Below are 8,039 nucleotides of genomic sequence, written 5' to 3'. Positions count from 1 at the left end.
ATGTACGTACCTGGAATGTACGTACATGCGACGTACATAGTATGTACTTTACCACATCCCAGGGACGTACCGGAAAAAATCCACCTCTCCAATTGCCACCTCTCGTTGGAAAATGTACGTCCCTAGTACGGACATAGTACGCACCAGGGACCTGACGTTCGTCCCAACATTACGTACCAGGTACGTACATAGTACGTACCGTGGCTGTATGGGATATGGGGTTTTCAAATATTACCATGAATATCTGCGAAAACATTAAAAATTTAGGAACGCTTTAAATACAAAAAATGTTTCTTTTTTAATTTTGAATCTAAAAGAAAAATAATATACAGAGTGTTGCATTTAAAACAATTGAGATATAACATTTTAAATATTCCGATGTTGGCGACTGCAAAAATTACCCTGTATAAGATAATGTAATTTTTATACCATCCTGGTAAGCGAAACCTTGTATAAAAGTAAATCGCTATGGCAACCTAGTGAGTCGGAGAGAGCAAAAATGCGAAGTATTTATTATATAGAAAAGTAATGTACAGGGCATTGATAATTTTTCCCCATCTAACCCCCCACCCCCGCCAGTTATGTATAACCACTTAATCCGACGCTAGATTTCATGCGCTTGGGAAAATACTTGTTCTTCTGTCTTTATTTAGTACATCTTATTTTACTAAGCGTGTTGACCGTACTCTTTGTACATACGAAAATTGGCACCTTTTTATAACTTTTTTTTTGTGACAACCTGTATACCACCAAATATTTTTAGGATATGCCCCTTTATAAGTCACGCAATATCTGTATAAAACTTTTTTCATATCTTCGATTACGACCACCATATTGGACTTCCTTCTCATTTCTGTATGTATGTAGGTCTTTCACAATGGCTTAGAATCGCCTATGCACTGGCATAAAATGTGCATCAGAATATGGACCATATATATTCCATATACAGGGTGCTACAAATTCGAGGTACGAGCATTGGTATCTCAGTAACCGTAATAGACACGAACATGGTTAAATTGGAGCAAAGTTGCGCTTTGGGATGTTCACCAAGATGCCATCAAGAAAGTTTTAAAAATTTCAAGGATTGCTGAGTTTTTTGGAAAAAACGGATTTTTTTTGAAAGTGAATTTTATTTCTTCCTGTCGTTACTTTTAAGAAAATCAAAAAAATAATTGCACATACACATAGCCACTTTATAAGGGCTATCTGATAGTATTTTTAGATTTTGAAATTAGCTGATAATTTCTGACATACAGAGGCCAACTTATTTTTTTTAAATGCGGACCTGTATTTTTTATTTCAGATTTTGAAAGAACTTGATCTCCTGAGTACAATGATATGCCACACTTAATAGTTTTTGTTTGTTTCGGACATTTGAACACGATTTATTTAAACTAATGTTAAGTCCGGCTCTGTTTTTCTTTTAATATTTAATCTATTCATTGTTACAACATTGATAAGCTTTCAAACTTAACAATGACGTGGGGTAAAACATTGAACATGGAAAATCAAATGCAAAAAGATAATAAAAAATAATATACAAATGAATAACATTACTTCACGTCATTTGTGAAATCAAAAGTGAAATCAATATATCTCAACATTTATAAAAAAGAGTACAAAAAGCATTCGGAAGTATAAGAAGAAAGTTCAAAAAGATATAAATAAAATTCAACGAAAAATAAATTTGTGCAATAGGGAGGGTGGTAACCCTTTCGAACATGTAGAGCATTAGAAACTAGTTTGTAGAATGATCAATATTGTTGCGATGAATATAATCAGATTAAATAATTTAAAAAACCAGAGTCGGACTTGAAATTATTTTAAATATTAATTAAATAGTTTTGTAGACACAATAGATACGTAATTTCTATTTTCAGTTAAATTTAAAAACGGTAATTAAAAACTGATATATTTCTCTTATCCTGATTTACAAACCCCTAAAATTCGTGCTACCTTTATAAATTTTAGTAACATCAGATGATGGTTTACATTACATTATTTACGAGTATTATTTTCAAATACACATAATTTTTTTACAATCTTAGCAAACTAAATTGGCTTTTTTTAAAATATTTGGCGGATTTTTCTTATGTTCTTGAGTAAATTTGAGGAGACTCGGCAACGGTGGGGGCCCCAGAACGTGCCAGTGGCGGTCGTCACCAAACCCAGCCAACGTACAGCGCGTATCGCTACTTTTAAACTTGCTCGAATGCCGGTACAGACTTTCTCGATACGCTCGAAGGACCAAATTCGTTCGAAGAACCGTCTCTTGCGTTCTGTTTTTACGTTATTCTCGGCCCTAGGTACTTACTACGAGTATTTTGGCTACAGGTAGTACCCTTGTCACGGTGTGTTATCGCGATATGCTACCTGTTTGAGTGATTTTTCGAAATGTTCGAGCTTGAAAACGCGCGTAAATCTGAAAAAATCGACGCGCCAAAAACTCTGTTGTGATTTTTTGAAAGATTTTGGCTCGAAAATACGATTGTCAGTGATTTTTTGGATATAAGGATGCTTTTTCCGATGATACAGGTAAGCTGTTTTTTGTATAAACCTATAACATGTTAAAAAAATCAAATATTTTTAAAATTAGTGGTTTACAGATTACAGATGATTTTTAGTTATTTAGGGAATAGTTTACTTCAAACAATATTACTTTTGCTTTAGAACACTCGATATTTTATATTATTAGTGTAGGTTTGTACTTAGGAAAGTGTTAGTATATTAAAAAGCTGTCCAGAATTTGTATAGGCTTTTTTAAACAATTCTACACAAATTTTTAAGCTACTATTCACGTTCATTAAAGTTAAATAAGATCTAAACTCCCTAAACTTAAATAAGTCAATAATAACAATATTGTAAGTTTGTCTATATATGTACTATGGTTATGTTAGTAAACAATCATGAGAAACAGGTCTCCACAGATGTCAAAACCAGTAGGTATTATCACTTAAAATATCCTATTTTATAAATCAGATTTAAATACCTTAATTACAGAAAAAACGCATCAAAGGACTCGTCGAAATGATAATCGATTATAATTTCTGTGACATCTAAAAGCTTGCAAGATATTTTCATCTATTGTCATTTTAAAGGCTTACTATGAGTTCGTTTTTTTTCTTAATCATTGAATACCTACATTTTTTGTAGAATCACAGTTTAAAGAATATACAGGGTCGCTTTTATGTATGGAAACGGTCGATTATTGTATGAGGTACATTGTGTGTATTTCGATTTTTAGAATTGAAGGAAGAACCGAAATATGCAATAATATACAGGAGGTTCCATTTAAAAAATGAAACTTTGATGTGCCACGACTTAATAACCGATCCTGTATACTTAAATTTATTACCCGCTAATAGATATTTATAAACCCTATAACTTTTATATTTAACTTTGTGCGGTACCCCCTATATTTTACCTAATAATTACCGTTTCCATACATAAAAGCGACCCTGTATATACTTGAAACGTGTATATTTTATAAACTGTATAGGTGTATTCTTTAAACTTTGGTGGAATATAAAGAAAAATCTTTATTATTTATTCTAAAAATCTTATTTGTTCTCAAAAAATTATGTTAAAACCAAAATTATTCTTATTTTCGTTAGCTACAACGTACAAATTTATAATCAACAATACTTTCTCCAATGAATATTCACATTTAACTTAAGTAACATACTTTTTTTCTGAAATATTTTCCCATAGCAATAAAATTCGGAAACATGACAGATGCTTCCCATAAATTCTCTCGGTTTATTTTTTAAAAACCTGTACAGGTGGTGCTATATAGGTACCACCGAAGAACCTGATGGATGTATAGGTTAACTTCAGGTAAAATTCACCTATAAATGCTCCTTTTTTCTCTGAGATTACTTCTACGTGTTGGTGAATTGATATTTTGGCTGTTTGGGGGCATAAATTTTGATCTATAGTTCGAAATAAATTTTGAAAATCGTTTTTATATATACAGGGTGGTCCGAACTGTATTCCGGAATCTTCAGCAGCATATTCTACAGATAAAAATATGCAAAAAAGTTCGTATAACTGTGTGTCCTAAAATGCTTAGTTTCGGAGAGACTGGGTGTAGAAGTTTCATTTTTATTTCGATTGTTTCCAAATAATTTCTGAAGTAAAGTCAATATTTGGATGAAAATTGGGGTCTGGTTTTTTTTGACATCAGAAATTTGCTTTTGATGTCAATATGACTCCTATTTGTAGGGGGCGCCACCTACATGTGTTTTAACTGTTTTTAAAAGTAATGACTTTTCGTCCGTACTTGTATAAAACGTGAAAAAATATACATTTCTGTGATTTTTTAGGTAAAAAATATCTCTTGGTAAAAGTCGCTACAAGCAACCGGCAACCGTTCTCCAGATATACCGGGTGTTCCATCGTCGAGCGGGACATAGGAAATCCCATGTAAATTTTAATGGGGTCAATTATTGGCTTCCCTAATTATTTTAGAGAATAATTCTATTTAGGTTTATTGAAGAGCACTAAAACCCACATTTAAAAGAATAACTTTTGATATTTGTGATTTGATATTTGTATTTGATTCGCCCGTTTACGAGTTATCGCCGATTTCTTTTTAAATATTTCTCCTTTCTTATGGCCCTGTATTTACTTATGAGCACCAGTCAAGGTAAAAAATAACTGTCAAATGAAGTTGTCATTTCAGAAATTTATCTATTTAGTGCTTTATTATTATTATTAAAAACTCATATCTACATCGAAAATATTAGCCATGAATTACACTACCGAAGAAAAAGTATTGGTGATTAAATGGTATTATCAAGGAAATAGTTATCAAAAGGTGTCGGACATGTTTGCTGCTCTGTATCCGAATAGACCGATACCTGGAAAATCTACAATCGCAAGGAATATCCAGAGATTTGAGACCAAAGGTACCCTAAATAACTGCAGATGTGAAGCAAGGCAGGAACAAAGAGAAGATGCAAGAAATGATACCGACTTGGAAGTTTTATTGTGCGTGGAAGAGAACAATGGAAAGATCAGCACAGGGAAACTTGAGGATGAAATAGGAATAGATCACACTACAGCGTTTCGAATTTTGAAACGACATAAATACTATTCCTTCAAATATGACGAGATGGGGACGAAATACGGCGGAAGGCGTTTTGTTTTGATATTATGGAAAGAGCAAACATGGATAGGGAATTTTTAAAAAACATATGTTTCACTGACGAATGCACGTTTACCTTAAATAATGAACCCAATGTTCAAAATTATCGATATTGGAACAAAGAAAACCAACACAGGTTTGTCGAAACAAGGACGCAATATCCACAGAAAGTAAATGTTTGGGCAGGGATATTCGGACATAATATTATCGGGCCATTATTACTTACGCGAAATTTAAATGCAGAATATTATTTGGAACTACCCGAAAATCATATTTTACCTGCTTTACATGATGCCGCTAGGGAAAATCAGGAAGTTTGGTACCAAATGGATGGCTGCCCGGCACATAGTACCCTGGCTGTTCGGGAATATTTAGACAATAGTTTTAACGGAAACGTTATTGGCCTAAATCATACAATAAATTGGCCAGCAAGGTCTCCTGATATTGCGCCAAATGATTTCTTTCTCTGGGGCCATTTAAAAAACAGGATATACAAGCATAAAAAATACCCAAATCTAGACGAGTTAAAAAATGCTATTTCTGCCGAATGCAATAGAATTTCAGTTTACGAACTAGCGAATGTAAGAAGAGAATTTTATGGTTGCCTGGGTTATTATCTAGCAGTCGATGGAGGAATATTTGAACATCTTAAATCCTAATGTTCTAACAATTTAATAGTACCTAAATTAATAAATTATTGAATATTGTAATAATACTATAATTAACCTTGTAATTGGTTACTTTATTTTACTTTAATTCTTATTAATTTGTATTTATAAATACTTTTTAAGATTTCCGATGTAGGAATGAGTATCTAATATTATTGAAAATTATTATTTTCAATAATAATAAAGCACTAAATAGGTAAATTTCTGAAATGACAACTTTGTTTGACAGTTATCTTTTACCTTGACTGGTGCTCATAAGTAAATACAGGGCCATAAGAAAGGAGAAATATTTAAAAAGAAATCGGCGATAACTCGTAAACGAGCTAATCAAAAATATCTAAAATTATTCTTTTAAATGTGGGTTTTAGTGGTCTTCAATAAACCTAAATAGAATTATTCTCTAAAATAATGAGGGAAGCCAATAATTGGCCCCATTAAAATTTACATGGGATTTCCTATGTCCCGTCCGACGATGCAACACCCGGTATACATGTACAATGGAAATAGTCAATATATAATGTCATTATTGACAAAAAATAATAGTATATTGTTTTATTAGGAGTAAAATGACACTTCTTGTGGGGGGGCTGTACGTTTGACGACATACAGCCGAGGCACAGAAAGTTACTCCGAATAGAACATACCATTTTTTTTCAAACGCCACAAATAAGTTTTTAAACAATTTCAAACGTTTCAAATAATATAAAAAATTTCATAAAGTCATACCTTGTATGTAATTATATATCGAAAAACTATGGTTACGCTCGTTGATTTTGACACTTTATGTCAGTTTAGTAATATATATTTTCCAACTTTTATGCTTAAGCGTAAAGTGCGTTACTTACTACTTTACTAACGTACGTTAAAATTACTTTTTATATTGTCAATCACGTCCCAGAAATGAATACTTTTTTGACATTTGAGAAAAAACATTGTTATGTAGATAGTTATTTGACTGAAATAATAAATTTGGTAGCTTTTTATTTTTTAATTCAATCATAAATTTTTCTTCGAAAAAATGATGATAAAATAGTTTCTGTTGAACTTTTGCCACAAAAACATTAGAAATTTATGATTCCAGTCTAATAACTATTTAGTCAACAGTCAACATGTTTAATTTATGTCAATGATGATAGATATTGATATAATTTCGATTTCAAATATCTCGAAAACCATTACTCGTCGCGATTTTTACCAAGAGACTTGTTTCATGTAAAAAAACGTCGTAAATGTATCTGTTTTTACTCAGTTGTTTTATACAGGTACGGACAAAAATTTATAACTTTTCAAAGCACTTAAAAATATGGAGGTGGCGCCCTCTATAAATAGGTAGGTGACAATAAAGGAGGATTGGCATTAAAATCAAATTTCTCATGTCAAAAAACTCCCAGACACCAATTTTCATCCAAATATTGACGTTATTTTCGAAATTATTTGGAAAAAATCGAAATAAAAATGAAACTTCAACACCCTGTTCTTCTAATCTCTTAAACTAAGCATTTTCTCAGCAAGTTCTTCCACTATTCAGGTTTGTAAAATGTAATTTGTTGAAAGATTTTAAATTTTAAGTGATACTTTCACTAAAGAGAAATATTAAAAAATAATAGGCTCATACTCATTAGGATAATTAATAAATGTAAATCGTAACTAAAAGAAATCTAATTAACGCGAGACCAGTTTCAAATTTAATTATAAATATAAAATAATTTATTAAATCTGAATATACTTGCTTAATAAATAATAATGTTTATGTTTACTCGATGTTATTTGCTGATACCAGACTATGCAACATGGACAAAATTTTCTCGGTAATATATGTGCAAATAAGTGCATAATTCACGTGAGAACGTCTATGACCGCTTCCTCTGAATAATTGATTAGGATTTAATTTAATTGCTTTAAACTAGATTATCGAACATATTGGTATCTTTAGTCGGGCTTCAAAACGGTTGTTATTATTATACGTTCGCCGAATGGACGGATTTGAGCGTGAGAGACAATACAAGTGAAAACAGTGTCACTGATGATGAAAGTAACATGGAAACGAAACGTCAAATTCGATTTAAATATCCACATAACTAATTGGAAGTCGCAGAAATTGTAATTAGATTTTTGTGGCTGAATTTACTATTTTTATTTTTTTTATTAAAGTGTTATCCATTGTGACCCTACAATTGAACGGGTGCCTGCAATAACCAGGCAGCTCATCTTTTTTTCGAAAA

General features: G+C 31.7%; 1 protein-coding gene across 1 annotated transcript in view; it reads left to right on the top strand.

The window, feature by feature from the left end:
• Positions 1–2,210: 2,210 nt before the first annotated feature.
• LOC115884005 (inactive ubiquitin carboxyl-terminal hydrolase 53) overlaps positions 2,211–8,039 on the top strand; it is a 138,545-nt gene continuing 132,716 nt past the window's right edge. The window contains exon 1 of the mRNA XM_030902436.1: positions 2,211–2,535. The gene's annotated coding sequence lies outside the window, so the exon portion shown is untranslated. The remainder of the gene's footprint in view (positions 2,536–8,039) is intronic.

The sequence above is a fragment of the Sitophilus oryzae genome, unplaced genomic scaffold (genome assembly GCF_002938485.1).
Source record: "Sitophilus oryzae breed Bouriz unplaced genomic scaffold, Soryzae_2.0 scaffold_2008_pilon_pilon, whole genome shotgun sequence".
Taxonomy (NCBI): domain Eukaryota; kingdom Metazoa; phylum Arthropoda; class Insecta; order Coleoptera; family Curculionidae; genus Sitophilus; species Sitophilus oryzae.
Note: the sequence above shows the minus strand (reverse complement) of the source record. Positions and strands in the feature narration are given on the sequence as shown.